The following is a 20,233-nucleotide window of genomic DNA, read 5'->3' as shown; positions in this document are numbered from 1 at the left end:
AATTGTATTATTTGATTTATTAAGAGGATATTTATGCTTTCCAGCTTAATTTATTTGATGAACCTTATACGTTGAGTTCGGGTTATTTATGCAGAAGTTATGAAGAGCTTATTTATTTGTTGTTGAGATGTTCTGTATTGCTTTAGGTTATTATTTGTACCCTCGCCTTTATCTTGAGATATTCTGTAAGAGGGATAGGAATTGTATTGACTACTGCTTATAATATTATGTATATATATATGGATGTACTCTTTATGAGTTTTGTAAGTTGTATGGTATTTATGGATGTACGTTATCGAACGAAAGTATTCTTTTGGATCGGTATTGCGGTTAAAAGTTTTAAACAGGCTCATATTTAGTATTAAATAGTATAAGTGTTGTCGTAATGTCCGAGCTATCAGAGTCACGCAGCCGGAAGCGTGAGCTTTGGTAGTTAGGGTGTTACATTATGGTATCAGGGCAGTTCTTCCTGTAGAGCCTGAGGAATGGACTGACTATGCTTCAATTGCATACTCTGAGTGTTTGTCATGTATTAGGTCTTGTCGGATGACGAGAATTAGAGCTTTATGCATATAACGATCTATTGATTTAACGCTGATAGTCTTGCATAGCATAATTCTTGGTATTAAGTTTGGCCGACTTAATACTAGTGAATTATGTATATGAAAGCACTGATGGGTTATCATAGATGATATACGAGTTTTGGGTAAAGCGAATCTCGGGTTTTGGGGGAACGTTAGAAACTATTTCTCGAGGCTATTTAGTTGTGTATCTTGAATTCTGTTCGAGTCGACCTGTTCTTTCATGTCCTAACTTGAAGTTCTTATTTGCTAATCCTTTTGAAAAGTAGTTTGATTCTTCAATTCTATTCCTCTATCCATATGCATTCTTGTTTGACCTTAAGTGCATATGCTGGTTTAAGATCCTTGTTGCATCTGTCTTCCTCTGTTCGAGTTCTTTTTGATTCATGTATCCTTTGATATGACTTTGAACTTGTCCTAATGTGCTGTGCATTTTAACTCCGGATTCCAAATCCATTATTAGAGAAATTGTTGATTCATTTTTCCTCTTATTTGACAGTGAATTACAGCCAATTTTGAGATTTTTATAAAAATTGCTGTTGATTAGATACATACTTATCTATATATGAACTTTGAAGATTTCTTATATAGTTTAACAATTATTTACTCAAGAACACTTTTGGAGTCTTGTTCTGAACTTTTTAAAGAAGTTTTGAATTCTCTTTGAAGAAATATTAAACGGAATTTACTTTCTATTGCTTGATTGAGATTGAAAACCATTGTTCAATTTTGATGAAGTTAATTTAAAAATCGGCATGCGCTATTTTAAATGAGGCCTTGGAGAGCTTCCTTGTTTAGTGGAAATCGGTTCGTTTGTAACACATCACTTATTTCCTTTACCAAATTGTAAGCAAATTTTTACTTCTGAGTTTCTTTTCTAAAAAGAGTTTAACTCCCTCTTTTGTACTGGCTATAAATGTTATACACGCTTGTTTGAATATGAAATTTTGAGAATTTTGAACAAGCATTTGATTACTTTCGAGTTTTTATGAATTGCTTTTGGTTAAGTTGTGCATCTAAATATCTTTCAAAAATATTTGAGGAAATATTTTAGCTCTTAGCCAAAGTTGTGTGAATTTTGTTTTTGGAACTCTACAAAATCTACTTCAACATGAAATTGTATTGAAGTAAAGCCACATTTATGCTTTTGCTACTCTCTTGAAGGATGTTTGCTGCTCAACTTTTCTTCTAGATTGCAAAGTGGTTTTTTCCGCAAATTTTCGACTCTTTCATGAATAATGTATTCGAAAGTATTTTTAATCATGCTCTTGAGTTCTATGAGCTTTGTCTTGGGTTTGAAATATTCTCCTCTGTAAACCTTATACTTCTTCGACTCAGCTTGAGTTTGTTTCAAACTGATGCGTTGGTTTTCTTCCTATCGATCCTGTTGAACTTCTTTGATCCAAGGGTTATCTTTGAAGTTGTCAATTGATTTATTTCTAGCAAACTTCATTGCTTGAGCGTCTTTGTTTATGTGAAGATTGGATACATTCTCTCAAATCTATGAGTACTATCCTTGACATTTGGCTCTCCTTTCTAAATCTTGTATCCTTCTGAGTAGACTCGAGAATTGTTTTGATATCACGTGCGACTTGTAGACGTATACGTAACGCGATGCGTTAGTTCTTTAAGACGTGATATGTGTATATGGAAGGTGAAGTGGTAGGTGTGTAACGTTATGATGAGTTGTGGGTGTTTTGTCCCTTGCAAACGAGCTTGCGGGTGTTAGGCTTATGATTGGCTATTAGGTTGAAAAGTGCTGGACGGAGTTGGAAAGTTGAAGCCTTGAGGTTGATATGAGATTAGTGTGCGGATGTTAAGCACGTCGTTTTAACCGTATCATGTTTATTGCCTTCGATGCCTTGCTTTACTATCACATGTTTGAACCATGTCGTCTTTGCTTTGTGAACGCCTATCTTGATTTGCACCCTATTTTGGCATCTCAAGTTTTGTGAGGCATTGAGATCATATGACCTTGTACATTGAGCCTATCTTATAACGTTTGCTTTACAATCACACTCCTGCCTTTGTATCTTTATGCAAACGACCATCCAAGTATTTGAAAATCGTATATATGACTATATTTTGTGATATTTTTGCTTCTTCCTTAAATGTGTTCAAGGGTAAACTGTTATGGAATTTCTTTCATTTTGTATCAATTTTCGAGGGCGAAAATTTTTATAAGGTGGGTAGAATGTAAGACCCAGAATCTTTGAAAAGTCTTTTTATGATCAAGTCTCAAATCATATAGTTATTTATAGCCTTAATTTCAGAGATTATTTTATTAAGGATAATTAAGGCAAGTTTGATTTATTGAACTTGAGATAAGTTATGATTATTATCCAATTTTATAACTATTAGATTATTTTCTATATTTAAAGTATAAGGTTGATAGTTATGAAAATAATAAGGATTTTATATGATTTGGATTAGATAAGTAATATTTTAAATATTATTACTGCTATTTTGGAAAATGAAGAAATTAAGTATATTATTTCTAATTTTTAGATTTGGGCATTTTATTGAAAATAATTTGCAAAATGGAGGAGCAAATAGTATTTCTATACATTAATTTTGTTGGATCAGAATTTATTTCTAATTTCTATATTATCCCTATTTTTAAGTGAAATTACTAAAATGTCCCTAACCCTAATTTTCAAAATGATGAAACCCTAACCCTGAAACCATAACCCACGACCCGGTTTCCTCACAACTGCTGCAGCCCCTCCCTTCTAACAGCAGCCGCCCTTGTTTCCCCTTCCTAACAAAACATACGGCACAAAGAAAGAAACAGAAAGAAAGAAGAATCTGAGGGGGAGTAGAGATCGGAGAAGAAAGGGGGAAGGTGGCCACGTTGCTGCCGCTACCCAATCCGTGCCGCCATCGCTGTTCGTCCATGGAGCCATGTGGCGCGCCTCTGTCACCGAGAGGAGGGAGAAGGCGCGATGCTGAGGAGTAGCACCCAGTCCCTGTCGCGTCGCGTCGCGTCGCACGCAGGAAGGTCACCGGGGAGAGCGACGCCGAAGAGAGAGAGAGGCCGAACGTAGGGCCTTCGTCGTCACTCGCGCCGCTGACTAGCTCGCCGCCGCTGTTGTGGTGTTCACGCCGCCGCTTCTATCCTTGCCATCATCGTCACCATCGGTGGAAGAGAGAGAGAGATCGCGTCAGAGACTGGAGAGACGTGGTCTGAGCTGCTGCTGCCTCCGTCGCGACTGGTTTGCCGGCGCCCCTGCTGGGGGTCGTCGCCGGTTTACGCGCCGCCGTTGTGCTCCTTACTGCAATGCCGCCGCTGTGTGCCGGTGAGAGGGAAGCCGCTGGGTCGTACAGAGGAGAGGAGGCATAACCGCGCCCAGCCACCACCGTTTCTGCCGCCAAAAAACCCCGTTGTGCCTCTGGTTGCCGAGAAACGGTGTGGTTGCTGCAGGAGGTCGCCGCCGGAGCTGCTGCTCCATTCTTCTGGTAAGGGTTTTAATTGAGGTTTCTGCCTTTCTGGATTTCGAGAAGGTTTTAATGCTGTGTGGTTTTTATAGTTGATCCATCGGAGCTTCTGGCCGCCGCCGGAGCTATTGCCGGGCTCGTCCGATATCACAACTGCTTCATTTCGCTAGTTCAGTAAGTATTTATGTTTCGGAAAGCCTCGCGTTAGTATTCTGTTGTGTTCGGTTAATGAATATGAGTTTTGATAACGTGGGGTCGAGTCCTGATTATTGTATGTTGCGATTAGTGCTACTATGGTTATTGCGAACGTGATTGGGAGCTGAGGTTTTGGTTGCCGTCAGCTCAGGTTGAGGCAGAAAGGACTCTGTGAGGCATTTGGGTTATGGAATTGCGTTTTGAGGTAGGGGCGCTTTCCAAAAACTATATTCTTATATATTGGAATTATTACATATGGATACTGATGTGAGAGAATGTGTATTTGGTGATTGTATCGGCCTTATGTATGGTTAATTTGTCTCGATTGATAATTATGCTTTCCAGCTTAATTTATTTGATGAACCTTATACGTTGAGTTCGGCTTATTTAGAATTGAACTATTTTTACCGTTTGAATCACTGAAGGAAATAATGATGCTCTAATATTGATTTCAATGTAAAAAGGAGTTTTTAGTGATTTTTAAAGGAACCTAGACTTTTGATTGAGTAATCAAGTTTGAGGCATTTTGGAAGAGTTGGAAAAATGGGTTCCAAAAAGAAATCTGAAAGCGGTTTGATTCAAATGAACCAGTTCCGTTTCAAATGAGTTGATTTTTGGACCGGGTTGGAACTTGTGATTTTGTATGGTTCAGTTTCATAATAAATTCAATTTTATTTACTTGAACCGAGAATCTATGATTTTAAGAGTTTCAATGAATTTTTATCTTTAAAGCCAAGGCTGAAAAGAGTTGAAATTTGATTTCAAAGTGAAATGGCTTGAGAAAAGTGATTTATGGCTTAAATGTCGGTTTATGAATTTGATGATGTTGAGTGGTGGAAGTGCTGTTTTGTTATGGACTGGAATGGCTGTGTATGATTATGAATATTGGCTGGTTTTGGATTGAACCGTGAGCCGGAATAGCTGTGTATGATATTGATTTATGGCTGATTGCCGAATGAGTTATGGGCCGTATGGCTGACTATGAATTATGAATTTAAGCCGGATGGCTGAGAAGGATGTTGATCCATGACTGGGACTGAATGAATATATGCTTGAGATACCTGGGTAGTAGCAAGGGTTGTGGTTCGTCCCACTTGCTCCAGGTCAGAGACTGTGACACCTGGGTAGTAGCGATAGTAGTGGTGACTCCACTCGCTCCAGGTTGAGTTGTTAAACACCCGCCTGGGTAGTAGTCGCAGTAGTGGTTATTCCACTGGCTCTGGGTTGAGCGGGTAGTAGCAATGGGGTTGTAGCTCAAACCTACTTGCTCCGCGATGGGTGTTTCTGTCCATGGTTAGCTACCAGGACGTGTCGGGTTGGCTATATAACCGACAGATGATATTATCAGCCACTAGGGACAGGCATGCATCATATGCATTTTTGTGACATTGTTTGGGTGTGCATATTATACTTGGTTTGTCTATGTGATTAATTGCTAACTGTTCTACTTGCAATAACTGTTTGTTTGTGCTTGCATCTTCCTATTTGTGTTTGCTACTGGGACTCTGTTGGACTGTGGTGATTGGTTGTTGTTGGATTGTTTGGGCTTAGGGCCGTGGTTGGAATGAGATGAACTGATGGTTGATTTTGGCTTTGTGTTTTTGGTTTGGAATAAAATATGAAAGGCTATTTTGGTTCAGTTTAGATAAACCTTTTTGAAAGGCTTTTGATGTTTTGAAAATTGAACGGTTCCTCTTTCAGAAGAGATTTCCGACTTTACTTTTATTGTAAACCGTTGTTTTTGAAAAGAGGCATAAGACGGTTATTAATCACTGGTGCGATTATCTTCACGTATTCTATTATAGTAATTCCCAAAAACCCTCTACTGAGAACCCTTTCGAGGATGATGTTCTCACCCCCCTACATTTTTCCCCTTTCAGGATATGGGCGCAGAAGTTATGAAGAGCATATTTATTTGTTGTTGAGATGTTTTGTATTGCTTTAGGTTATTATTTGTACCCTCGCCTTTATCTTGAGATATTTTGTAAGAGGGATAGGAATTGTATTGACTACTGCTTATAATATTATGTATATATATATATGGATGTACTTTTTATGAGTTTTGTAAGTTGTATGGTATTTATGGATGTACGTTATCGAATGAAAGTATTCTTTTGGATCGGTATTGCGGTTAAAAGTTTTAAACAGGCTCATATTTTAGTATTAAATAGTATAAGTGTTGTCGTAATGTCCGAGCTATCAGAGTCACGCAGCCGGAAGCGTGAGCTTTGGTAGTTAGGGTGTTACAATTTGTCTTGTGGTTGTGATGGTTTATTGAACTGGATTATTGGTTGTTTGATTGCTTGAGTAATGTACGATTGTTGATAAGAAAATGGGTTTGAGAAGTTATTTACTTGATTATTATGAAAAGTGGTTTTCTTTGGTTTGAAGTTAGAGCGGTTTGATTTTGAGTCGGTCTAATTTTATAAATGATTTAATACTTGAGCTGGTTTGATTTTTAAAAGAGTTTTATTATTGGAATTGGTCTGGTTTGAAAATATTTGATACTGGAATTGGTTGAATTTTGGAAAGTGATTAAGATTTGGAAATGGTTTGAGAAATGTTTGGATAGGACCCGAAAAGGGTGGCAGTATTCGAGTTTTAGAGGAGATGCTGCCAAAATTTTATAAAATTAGAAGTTTCATTGAAAGTAGTTATTTTAAAAAGGTTTTAAGTATTATATGATTTAAAACTATCTCATTTATCAAAGGAAGAGTTATGTTTTGGATCGGGAATTGTTAGTGAACGGAATGGAAAGAAGGATGATTGAACATTTTCTCTAAAATATGGTTTTTGAATGAATTTGGAAATGAGATTTGGATTAATGAATGATTATGAATGTTGAGAATGTTGAGATATGATCTTTGAATTATTCATATGGCTTATGAATTTGAAATATCTAAGATACGAGGTTCCCTGGATTAAGTGCCGTGGCTTGCCACCACGTATACCAGGTTGAAAACTCGATACTCTGTTGACTCTACGACGTAAGTGTGACTGGGCACTATATAAATTCCCCTGGAATGTTTACCCCCATTGAGCAATATTGATTATTTGAGAAAAAACTATGCATAGATTCTTGGGGATGCACGTCGGAGGATAGTCTAAGGACAATTCAGACTTGTCGGGTTAGCTGGATAACCGACAGATGAGCCTCATCAGCCATAGGACAGGCATGCATCATATGCATATGTATGTTTTGCTTGGGTTTGAACTTGTTTTGGTTTGCCTAATTGCTAAACTATTCTTAACTGCTACTTGAACTATTTGCTGTAACTGCTGCCTACTTGTGCTTTCCTTGTCTGTCTTGCCTATGTTTGTCTTGGTGTGCTACATTTGAGAATGAACTTTGGTGCTGAATTAATGATTGTGTTGTTTGATTGCATGGTTGGTTTTTGATTGAGATTTTCTTATAAGAAAGGAAAGGTTTCGAATTTCTGAAAGATTAAACATTGTTTCTTTGAAAAGGTTGTGAACGATTACCTATTGGTTTTTAAAAGATTCATAAGGCAATAATAATCACTGAGCTTGAAAACAGTTTTCTTGTTAAATATCTTCTTATGACAACTTTGAAACTCCGTGGTGAGACCGTGTGGTTAGGTTCTCACCCCCTACAGCTTTACCTTTTCAGGAAACAGATGAAGAGGCATTAAGAAGAGTTATATTACGTTTGGTTTATATGCTGATGTTGTAAGACCCGGTTAATTAATGGTTAATTAACCCATTTGTTGATTTTGGTACATTTTGAATGATTTCAAAGAGAAGGGTTGAAATTGGCATGTTTGATTGATTTTGAAAAGAGTTGAAAGAAGGGGGATTTTGGAGATTAGATTTCTGTATTTGTGTCCCTTTGGATTTCCTTTGGGGTTTCCCTTATTTTATTATATGTATATATTGCTATGCTCGAACCGGTTATCTTCGCCGCCGGATTTTGAGTCTTGATATTCCTGTTTTTGATACTCTTTATATATATGATCTTGCGTTAGCTTATCCTTTGCTCGTTGTGTTAGTGATCGGAGTGTTGCGCTTTCGAGTTGCGGTTTTTGTTTACCCCTTTTTTCTACAAGGCTCCTAGTTACAATCAATCATTCATACTACTATACGTACTAAATTTTTGTTTTAGAGGTCGTAATACCTTGCCATCTCTGAATTATGACTTAAGCATAAGTCTCTGTATGGTAGGGTGTTACAGATGTATTAATTAGATTATTTTCTTCCCTCGTATTTGTTATTACAAATTTGTAAGAGGGATAGGAGTTGTATGTTTTTTTTTATGTATATTAAATTATGAGATATTACGTAAGGAGTCTTGTATGTGAATCTATGCATGTTTGTATTTTTCTTAAGATAAAGTATTTATTTCCGGTTTTCAAAGAAATCAGTGATACAGTGTCGAGTTACAGGCTCCTATTTTAATATTTAGTATGTAAAGTAGTCGTAGTACTTCTTGCTATCAGAGTGGCGCAGCCGGAAATGTGACTTCTGATAGTGAGGGTATTACAGTTTTAGTGCTAACAATGGCTCCTTTCTCTTGCCAATGCCATGCCAAAAATCATTACTTATTTCAATGGTTTTTCAATTTCATATGCACAGGTGGTAATAACAACCATGACAATATCAAATCAAGTCAATAAAGTACCAAAACTTTTTATTATGATTCTTGAGTAGGTAATTACATTTTCTTTTAATTTGTTTGCTATACACAACATGTTTGTATACAAAAAATTTCTTATTACTTTTATGATAAACTAGAATAGTTAGGGCAATGTACATATAACTTATGTTTTTCTTTTGAATTCAAGATGTCTTGCAGCTGAAGGAGTCCTTCCGATTCAATTTCTCAAGAATTTTCTTTAGATCCATCTCTTTCTTTCAACAAATTTTATCTTTTGATGATTAAGATAAATATGGTGTTGGTGGTAGCAGCAGCACCAGTGATAGCAATGGTGGTGGCGGCGTTGTTAGCTGTGGTGGTGGTGGTGGAATTGTTGGAGGAAAGAAGGAATAAAAATAAATAAATGTATAAAAATATATTTAAATAATAAAAGATAAAATTAAAATTTATGTTAAGTATTCATATAAAATTGGAAAGCATCTTTAGTTAGTTAATGATGGACATATGGTTCGGGAATGGAAAAAGAAATTTTTTTATGATTTAGGCAAAGATTTATTTTTTTATATCTACATGTATTTCTCATACAAAGAATGTATCTATATGAAAGAACAAATTACGAAAAATTTACAATAAATTTTAAATCCAATCATTTCATTAGGTTCCACTTCTTCACTGTATATTTGTATTATTTTTGTTAACTTTAATACATACTACAAGAATGTATCTATATGACTTGACTTTTATTGATAGCTTTAGAGTTGAGATATTGGTTTACATATTAACAAAGGAAAGACTAACACATATTTTATTTAATTCTATAAGGAATTTTGCAACACAATTTTTACTTACAATCTTTAAAAATTGAAATTCGCAGTCGTTAGTGAAAAGATATGTTGTTTTTATCTTTAATTTTCATCAAATCATTGTGCATGAATCTTTTTTAGGATCTTGAAGTAAAATAGTATCACCACTGTCTCAAAATCTTCGAACTCAGATCCAACATTCTCCATTGATCTGCCCATCATATATTACTTCCTTTGCATGAAAAAAATAAAATAAAATAAATTTCAAACAAAATGAAATCAATCACAAAATAATCTTATGAGTAAAGAATCATCAAAATTGGTATACCTTATAATTTAATGCAGGAACTAAGGTCATACGTACATAGCACCATAGCTATATTCTTGATCTGCACGAAATTGAACAAGCCTACTCATTGTCATCTAGTTAGAAGATACTATAAATATTACACATTTTAATTTTAATGCATTGATATAGTAAAATATTATTATATATAATTATTCAATAATATCAAATTTTAGGATATTAATTTACTATTCATGTAATAAGTGTATGTGAAAAATAATTAGTTTATGTTAAAATTGTAATATATATGAATCCCGTTGGGGAGGTAATGAAAAATCTTGACAATGTATACAATGGGTTAGTTATTTAATCCAATGGAAATAAATAATAAATTCAAAAATCCTCATTCAATTATTTCATATAAAATTTCAAATTCTCCAATTTTAAATTTCAAATTTTTAAAAAATCCAGTTAGTTATTTCAAAAAAATAACCATATGAAATTCTAATTTACTAAAGCATTTCACTCCCATACTCTTTTCTTTTTCAATCGGCGGCCACCCCACCTTCATCAATAATCATCCCATTTCACCGTCGCAACTTGGCTTGCCACACGCCACTCACCCTTAGTAAAAATAACCATCCACGTAAGGATAAAAATAATCATCCGCGTACCTACTAAAATGACCATCCTAAATTGACCATTAAAATAGAAGAAGAAGATGACGAATAAATAGAAGAAACAACTATTGTGGTGAAAATAACATAGTTTTGAAGGACTAGGCATGACGAAAGCGGCACGGTTGTGAAGCATAGGGCTCAAATCTGAAAGAAGCTAACCATACTTGAATCCGAAGAAGAAGAAGAGTATGGTGGTATCATCTGTGAGAAGAGGCTTGAAAGAATAGGAGAAAGCGAACCCGGTTCGGAAGAGAGGCGCGCGAAAAAGTGGCAGCAACGTTAGGTTGAGCGTCGGAGGGCGAGGCGCGTCGGGTTGACCGGCGGAGGTGAGGACGGTGTCGGTGGGAGGATGTGGTAGCGTCGATTTGGCCGGTGAGGAATTCAGTGATGCGAGGTGAGGACCAGAGAAGATGACGGTGAGTTTTGAACGTGTATTGGAGGTTACGGTAAAATTAGAAATAACCGTACGTAGTGTGAATGAGTTTAAATATTAATCCTAATTTTTTAAATTTTAAAATTTGAAATTAAATAATTAATTAATGATCTAATTTTTAATTGTAATTTTATCTTTTTTTTTAATCTATTGTACACATTATACACAATTAATATTGGTTCCCAATACTTTCTCGAATTGATGCATTTGTCAACGTTGACAGTGGAGAGGTTCGTTGATTTTCTTGTTTGGCATGTTATTTTTTTCCATTTTTTATCGCCTGATATGTTTATGATGACTTGTCTTGATGAATAGCTAAAAATTTAAGCTATTCTCTCATAAATAGCTGGGAGATGGGGATTTGAAAATTTTGAAATAAGAATAATGATAACAATCACAATAACAATAACAATAATAATCATCCAAACATGCTTGGTGCACAAAAATATGTGGGAAAGTTGAAAGTAAAGTGCATGCACAAGAATGAATCCAAACATGCTTTGGTTATAAGATGTTCAAATGCATTGCTGTTTGTTGTGAGTCTATTAATCGAATGTTGCCACAACTCTCAACTCATTGAAATAAGGACAATAGTCTTCTCATATAATAGTATATTGTGTTTCAATGACTACTTCTCACCTAACACCTTTATAATTTTCAATGTTTTTAGGTTTTGATTATAAAGATGAATACAGTGCCTGGAATGACTCCTTCTACTGTTCTGATTCATCAGGTAAAGTACCTCCAATGATATGATATTTCTTTCTCTTATTCTTTCCATGTGTATATTCTACTAGGCATTCATAAGGTATGTCATTTTGTTGCTGATATCCCTTAAAAACTTGACAATTACACCACTGTAGTCAAAAGCTAGCCAATACAACCCCTATTTGAAAGTTTTTGTCAAGCAAAATCAATCAATTGGGTACCACAAAATAAACGTCGATCTTTGAGAGACCATTTTGTCAAATAATATTTTGATAGTCAAAATTGGGGTACTCCTTTTGTTGCATAATTATGCTAAAGCAGTTAACCTTATTGTAAAGGCTAGTGATATGAACTTGAAGGAAATGGAATTTAAAATTCATTGTTATTACTTAGAAAAAAACATGTACAAGTTAGCATCTCTATAAATATATCAATTACCTTTTAATATTCAACATATTTTATAATTATAACTTTTCTTCTCATTTCATGTGAATATCAGGCACTAGCAGAACAACCACCATTATATCCTCACCAATTCTTCCGTAAACTTCTTGATTTGGCTTCAGAAAGATCCACGTGATCTCTTGTTTTATTATTGTTTCCAAAGGTGATCACATTGAAGTTATCATGTATCACTTTTATGAAAGTTGTTGCCCTTTATAATGTAATGCTTAACTTTGGATCATTTACTTGCTTCCCTTTCTGAATGTGTTCTCAAATGCAATCATTGATTATATAGTTTGTGTACTCTTAAACTGTTTTTGAAGAAAATGATTTTGTTAGGATACATTATGAAATTGGCACCAATACTAACTCATATGGATTCAGCCTAGCGCCCTAGCCTAGTGAAAAGTAAAAAGTTGTGCTATCTAGTATTGTAAAAATATTCATTAAGAATTTAAAACCTTTTTATATTTGTACCCTAAAAGTTTTCTCAAAATATGGAATAGTTTAGCCTAACCGTTTGTAGATATTATCTGCTTTAGCATTCTGAGATAGAAGAAATCTTTCACTTTCATCCATCGAAACACGTACATAAAGGAGAAGTATCCACATTCTTATAAGATATTTTGCTTTTCTCTCCAACCGATGCGTGGACGATTTTGATGGATAAGTGTGGGAGACATTGATATCATTCCTACCATCAAGAACAAAATTGGGAATCCTGGAGTGTCAAATCGAACGATATCCGTAAATGGGTTGCTGGGTCATTATACATTGCACTGCTGTCGACGTAGGAGGAGAGAGACGACAAAGAGGGCGACGACGATAATTATGAGGATCCATAGTCAGGATTTCTTTCCATACTCTGTTATTCGACATTTTTTTATTTCGTTTAGTACTTTGTTATTTAACATTTTTTTATTTCTAACATTTAATTTGACATACAAAATAATTAACATTTTTATTTTTTGTTTTAATTAAAAATAATATTTAGTTTTGATTATGTTTAATGGAGAATAAATATTGATTGTGAAAATATTCATTAGGAAAGCAGGTTGTAGAGATTCGTATATATTTGATTAAAAATTAATTTTTCAATAATCTAAGTATTAACTTTCGGATTTACAACGAAAAAATTTCGAACGTAAATAATTATTTTAATTTTTAAAATTAAAACTATCAAATAATTTATCGTCAGAATCCCTACAGAAATATTTGATGGTAATTACCGTTGGATTTAATTGGATTTAATCTACCGTACTTATTAAATAGTTTCGTCAATCTTGATCACACTTACGTCAGATTAATCTGACAGTAACAATTTTTTGCCGAGCTTTTTTTTAGAGATGTTGTTTGACGGTAAATTTAACATAAATCTGATGGTTTCAACCAAATTTTTGTAGTAAATGAAAGGTGAGGAAAAAAATAACGATAAAATTGGAATATAAAAAAAGATTTAAATAATAAAAATAAAATTTATTTTAAATATTGAGGATAAAATTATTAAAAAATAGAGATAATTTTAAAATTTTAATAATATTTAGGTCAAAAACTTACTTTACATATTATATTATTAGGATCATTATATTGTGATGAATATGATGAAGTATGTGTTTTTTGTTTTGAATAAACTACCATCGGTACCATGAACTTTGCGAGCGTTAATATAAGTACCCATTAAACAAAGAAACTAACGTCGTATCCATGAAAGATGGGTTCTATGTGACAAAATTACCAAAACTTTAATTTTTTAACTTTTTAATAAAATTCTTAAATTACCCCCACCTTTTATCATCTTTTCTAAATTCCAAACTTTCACAACCTTCACCACCACCAACACCTTCCCTAATTATCACTGCCTCCCCTCCTCCTCTCCACTACCATCACCACAACCAGCACCACCATCATCATCTCTTACCACCATCATCTCTATCTTTTTTTGTGGGATAACGATGGGGAGAAAAATGTCTCCATATTCATTAGAATAAAACTTTTAATCTCAACTAAAGACTGTAACCACCAAGTATACATTATAATTAGATTATTGTCGTATTCAACAAAAGCACCATCATTGTTGCGTCTAATGGTTGAATTCAGATAAAAGCAACAACTATATGTTCAATAGCCATTTTGTGAGAAATTTGAGAATGAGAGGTGAGAAATCAATTACATTGGTTTATTAATGCTCATTTGCTATTTGTAGACATTCTTTTCAAACGTGAATATTATCATTTTCGTATGCATTGCAAGCGAAATTTGGACAATTATATTTTTTTCATGTTTTTGCAATCATCAAATTTAAAGGCAAAAATGTAATGAGATTTTTGGTCTATTTTCTGTCGTCTCTAATTGCGAAAATACATATGAAAATTGAATTAATTTTCTCTATTATGGAGTGTGAAATGCTTTAGAAATTTTTTTTTTCATTTTCATTGTCTGGACATGAGAAAATGAGGTATTTTTTATTTGTTTTTGCTAGCTACACCAACACAAACGCTACAAAAATCATTTTTGGACCCTTAGAGTGCAAAAATGTTACTAAAAGTACATTTTGATAAATCTTTTGAAATTGACTCAATGTGGTAAATAATAAATATCTATGACTTTAGCCAAGTTTGAAGTACTCAACATTCTAACTAACACTACAATTTTGTTGGCTTCAAGTCATTGTTTTTTATGTCATGGTTTTTCATCTATAATCACGAATTACAATTGTGAATATACGATCACTGAATTATGATCATGACGATATTAGTCACTATTAAAAACTGTAACACTTGTTCAAAAATGATGATCGTGGATTAAGGTCATGGTTTTTATATCTATAGTCACAATTTTAATAAGGTAACAGATAAAATATTTTGTAGTGTAATCTCACATTTGTTATTATTATTACATATGAATTCACTAGTATATATAATGGGATAAGAGAAGTAGTTTCGATTTAACTTTTAGACGTTTACTAAGAAAATAAAATACCTAATAACATCTTGATTATTAATAATTTTATATTCGTTATTATTACACACATTTAATTTATAAGTTAATTTGGTGAACAGCTTTTTTTCTCCTAAAATGTGTGTGAACTTTTTTACCATTCATATATTACAGCAAAAGTATTTTTAAGAGAAATTATATAATTTTTTACCGCCATTAAAAAGTTTGTATCAGCAATTTTATAATTGCTGCTAAAATTTTTTAACGACAAAGTATAAGACGACTAATATCCAATTACCACAAACATTAAATTATTTTTACTTTTCTAAAGATTAAAAAAAAACAACTCGAAAAAAATTATTTTCTTAAAAACTCACCTAAACAAGCCAAACTTTTAAACAAAAAAAAAAAAAAGAAACAAGTTTTTTATGAGGGATAGAGTATTTACTTGGGTGCCATTATCTTAAAAAAAAAATATTTTTTCAATAAAAAAGATCTTTTTTATTTTTTAGTGTGTTTGACAAATTTCTAGTAGTAAAAGTAAAAATACTAGAAAAATAAAAAATATCTTTTTTGAGAAGTTATAATTTACATCTTTTTTTAAAAGATCTTTTTTCCTTAAAAAATATATTTATTACATAATAAATAAACAAAAAAATAATTTTATGTTGTTATCCCCAAATATAATTGATAGATAAAACGATCTTTCTGTATGAGATATCCAAATATAAAATTACTTTTACTTTTCTATAAGATTCTTTAAAAAAAATAACTCGAAAAAAGATCTTTTTTTAGAAGATCACGCAAATGCAATAATACTAATATACAATATAAAGGATGGAATTTAATATAAAACAGGGCATTAATTACTATTATTCAACTTGTTCATTTTTTACAATAAATTTTATAAAAGTCGTGCCCCATAATAAAAAAAATCTTCTCATTTAATGCATTTTGACTTTAAAATTTATTATAAAATTATGTTTATTATCCTTCCATATTTGCCATGAATAATGTCAACTTCTATTTTGTAAAACTATTATAAATAGGATGATTGAAAAACTCTAAAACATCATATAATTTGTTAATCTTATGTATTCTCTAAATAGTTTTAGGGCTAATAATGGCTCCTTTCTCTTGCTGATGCCATACCAAAAATCATTACTTAATTTCGATGGTTTTTAAACTTCATATGCAGAGGTGGTGATTACAACCATCACAATATCAAATCAAGTCAATAAAGTACCAAAAATATTTATTATTATTCTTGAGGAGGTAATTACATTTTTTTTAATTTGTTTTCTATACACAACATGTTTGTATTACAAACAATATCTTGTTACTTTCATGAGAAACTAAAGTAGCTGGGGCAATGTATATGACTTATGCTTTTCTTTTGAATTCAAGATGTCTTAGGTTGAAGGAGTCCTTACGATTCATTTTGTCAAGCATTACCTTTGACAGAGTCATCTTTTTCTTCCAATAAAATTTATCTTTTAATTAAGATAAATATGGTGATGGTGGTAGCAGCAGCACCAGTGATGACAATGGTGGTGGCGGTGTTGTTAGCTGTCGTGGTGGTGATGTAGTCGTTGGAGGAAAGAAGGAATAAAAATAAGTAAATGTATAAAAATAAATTTAAATAATAAAGATAAAATTAAATTTTATTTTAAGTATTCAAATAAAATTGGAAAGCATCTTTGATTAGCTGATGATGAACATATGGTTCAAGAATGGAAAAAGAAATTTTTTTATGATTTAGGTAAAGATTTTTTTCATATTTACATGTATTTCTCATACAAAGAATGTATCTATATGAAAGAACAAATTATGAAAAATTTAGAATAAATTTCAAATCCAATCATTTCATTAAGTTCCACTTCTTCATTGTATATTTGTATTATTTTTGTTAACTTTAATACATACTATAAGAATGTATCTATATGACTTGACTTTTATTTATAGGTTTAGAGTTGAGATATTGGTATTACATATTAACAAAAGAAAGACTAACACACATTTTATTTAATTCTATAACGGATTTTGCAACACAATTTTTTATCTTTAATTTTCATCAAATAATCATGCATGAATCTTCTTTAGGATCTTGAAGTAATATAGTATCACCACTGTCTCAAAATCTTCGAACTCAGATCCAACATTCTCCATTGATCTGCCCATCATATATTACTTCCTTTGCATGAAAAAATAAAATAAAATAAAATTCAAACAAAATGAAACCAATCACAAAATAAACTTATGAGTAAAGAATCATCAAAATTGGTACACCCTATAATTTAATGCAGGAACTAAGGTCATACGTACATAGCACCATAGCTATTTTCTTGATCTGAATGAAATTGAACAAGCCTGCTCATTATCGTCTAGTTAGAAGATATTATAAAAATTACACATTTTAATTTTAATGCATTGATATAGTAAAATATTATTATAATAATTATTCAATAATATCCAATTTTAGGATATTAATTTACTATTCATGTAATAAGTGTGAGACATAATTATTTTATGTTGAAGTTGTAATATATACATAATTGGATGTACGTGAAATATTTTTTTACATTGCGAGTATCCTGGGAAAGTAGTCCCATATTCTGACAAAGTGACTCTTAGGTGGAGAAAGAAAGTGCTGATAGAAAGGAACTCTTGAAGCATGGCGTTTCGCCAGGCGAAGCTCCCATTTCCAAAAGCTATTGTTGGCATTTCCGTTCCTAAAAATGGAATCACATTTTGCAAGTCAATTTTCCATCTCTTTAATCCATTTTTTTAGATTGTTAACATTCTCGATGCAAAAAGAGGGGATGAGACAAATATCCTACAATTAATTAAATGTTTTCCTTCGGTATTGTCATTAAAAAATAAATAACTTGTCACAAAATATTTACAACAGATTCTTAAAAAAACAAACATGTAAAAAGACATAATTGTCAAAACAAAACAACCACCACAAAACAAACAACCACCTCTTCGTATGAACACCAATGTTTTATACCATTTGTTTCATACAGTGTGCTTTGTTTCTAATAATCCATAGCCCGGGAGAGACACTGCATGAACATTTAATCCAGTTGAACAACATCAATAATTACAACACTTTTTTTGAATTAGAATAAAAAATGGGCCAATGAATAGAATAATTAGGAAGTAATCATGTACCAGAAATCCTAAGTAAGTTGTTTACCAAGAGGTGTTTGGGTAGGTTTTAAAAGAAAAATAATATGATCCAAAATATATAATTTGTTGCATTTGGATTGAATCGATTTGATTTGATTTTTAATTCTAATTCAATCCAATCCAAATTATTGCTATTTGGATTGGTTTAATTTATTTGACTTTAAAAAATATTCAGACTTTATTATTAAAAGTAGGAATAACTTTTTAAGTTAGTAAAACAATTCTTATTTTATATTCACAGAATATTTATCAAATAATAATGGTTTTTTCACTAAAATAAAATAAAAAATTATTATTTTCTCAAACATGACTTTTGATCTTTAATTTTTTAAATATGATTTTTTTCGGCATTTGGACAAGTTCGTCTCACTCTAAATATATCAGATTGAGTTTAGAAAGTTAACAATGGTAACCATTATCATCGTCTCTAGAGTACATGAGAGCATACCGGAATAAGTCATATTTTATTTTTGGGAAATAGTTATTTTTTAATATAAAATTAAAAAAAATCCTTGTTAAATATGGTTTATTTCAGTGTACCTATGTATTTTTGGAGACGATGATAATGGTTGCCATTGTTAAATATGACTTTATTTATTTATAATTAAAAAAAATCCTTAAAGAAGCCATGCTTATTTTCGGTGTATTTTTGTGTACTCTTATATACTTTATATACTATTTGGAGATTTATATACTATTTTGGAGACGATGATATAGATTAAAAATATGGGTTTTTAAAAATTTGAGTGGAGTTAGCCGGGGTAATGCGAACTCTATAATTTTTATAGAGTTCGCAGGGTGCGGCTTTACTTTTTTATACTATTAAAAGTTTATCAAACAGCTAAATTTAATATTTTTTTTATCTATTTAATGATGTAACACCCTACTACACAAAATTTTACGCTTAAGTCGTAGAACAGAGGTAGTGTGGTGTTACAAACCTCTAAACAGTTAACAGTAAAATATATATACGTAATAGTGGAAAAGACAATATACTAGGAGCCTTAAAAAAACGGGTAAACAAAATCGTAAAAATAAAAAGCGCAACGTTCAAGGAATAGGATTACTTGCATGCTAAGAAACCTAATAGGAAATGATAAAGATAAACAAGAGAGTAAAGGAAAGCCAAGGAAATAGCATAACTAGCTCCTGACTCAGCCTGCGAAGCCAAGATATATATAGGTATCCCAAAATACACCAAAATACCAAAATAAGCTCCTATCTCTTCCTCATCCTCTATGAGGAGCAGCATACACAAGTTACTTGGAGAGTAAGCTAAACACATATATACATATATAAACAAAAACTCAAAATACACCCAAGAACTACTTCGCTTCAAGGATCCAGACGCCTAGCAAGGAGCCTCTCGACCTGCATATGAAAAACAACAACACAGTATGAGATGAGAACCGGAGGTTCTCAGCATGGTAAAGGTGCCACGCGTATAATAAATAAGGTCCTGGGAATGCCAGAGGCAATCCTAGAACTCCGTTATCACAATTACAGAACTTAATTTCTAAGTAAAAGCCATAAATAGGGGTAAGTGTTCTAAGTACACTATAATCTTTTGTCTTAAACTTAACACCTAGCACTCAACCCATTTACCATTCCTCCGTCCCTCCGTCTTCCATAAATTCAGTAGAGACAAGCAACCAAACATATTCACGCACAAGTAATAAGCAGATAGTGCAAATAGCAAGAATAGTAGGTAACAAGATATATATGTTCAATTAGGCAATCCCAGATAATGCATAGCAATCACACAAACAAATGCACATGATGCATGCCTGTCCTATGGTTGATGAGGCTCATCTGTTGGTTATCCAGCCAACTCGACAAGTTCAAAAATCTTAGACTGTCCCCCGTTGCGCATCCCATGAGTCTATGCATAGATTTCACATTCATTCATCATTTAATC

At 32.6% G+C, this 20,233-nt stretch overlaps 1 long non-coding RNA gene across 1 annotated transcript; it reads left to right on the top strand.

Annotated features, from left to right (window-relative positions):
* LOC107637966 lies at positions 11,226–12,494 on the top strand. Its single transcript, XR_001619651.2, has 3 exons — positions 11,226–11,261; positions 11,702–11,764; positions 12,239–12,494. It is a non-coding gene; the product is annotated as an uncharacterized LOC107637966 (long non-coding RNA).

The sequence above is a fragment of the Arachis ipaensis genome, chromosome B04 (genome assembly GCF_000816755.2).
Source record: "Arachis ipaensis cultivar K30076 chromosome B04, Araip1.1, whole genome shotgun sequence".
NCBI classification, from domain to species: Eukaryota; Viridiplantae; Streptophyta; class Magnoliopsida; order Fabales; family Fabaceae; genus Arachis; species Arachis ipaensis.
This window is presented reverse-complemented; position numbering and strand designations above follow the sequence as displayed.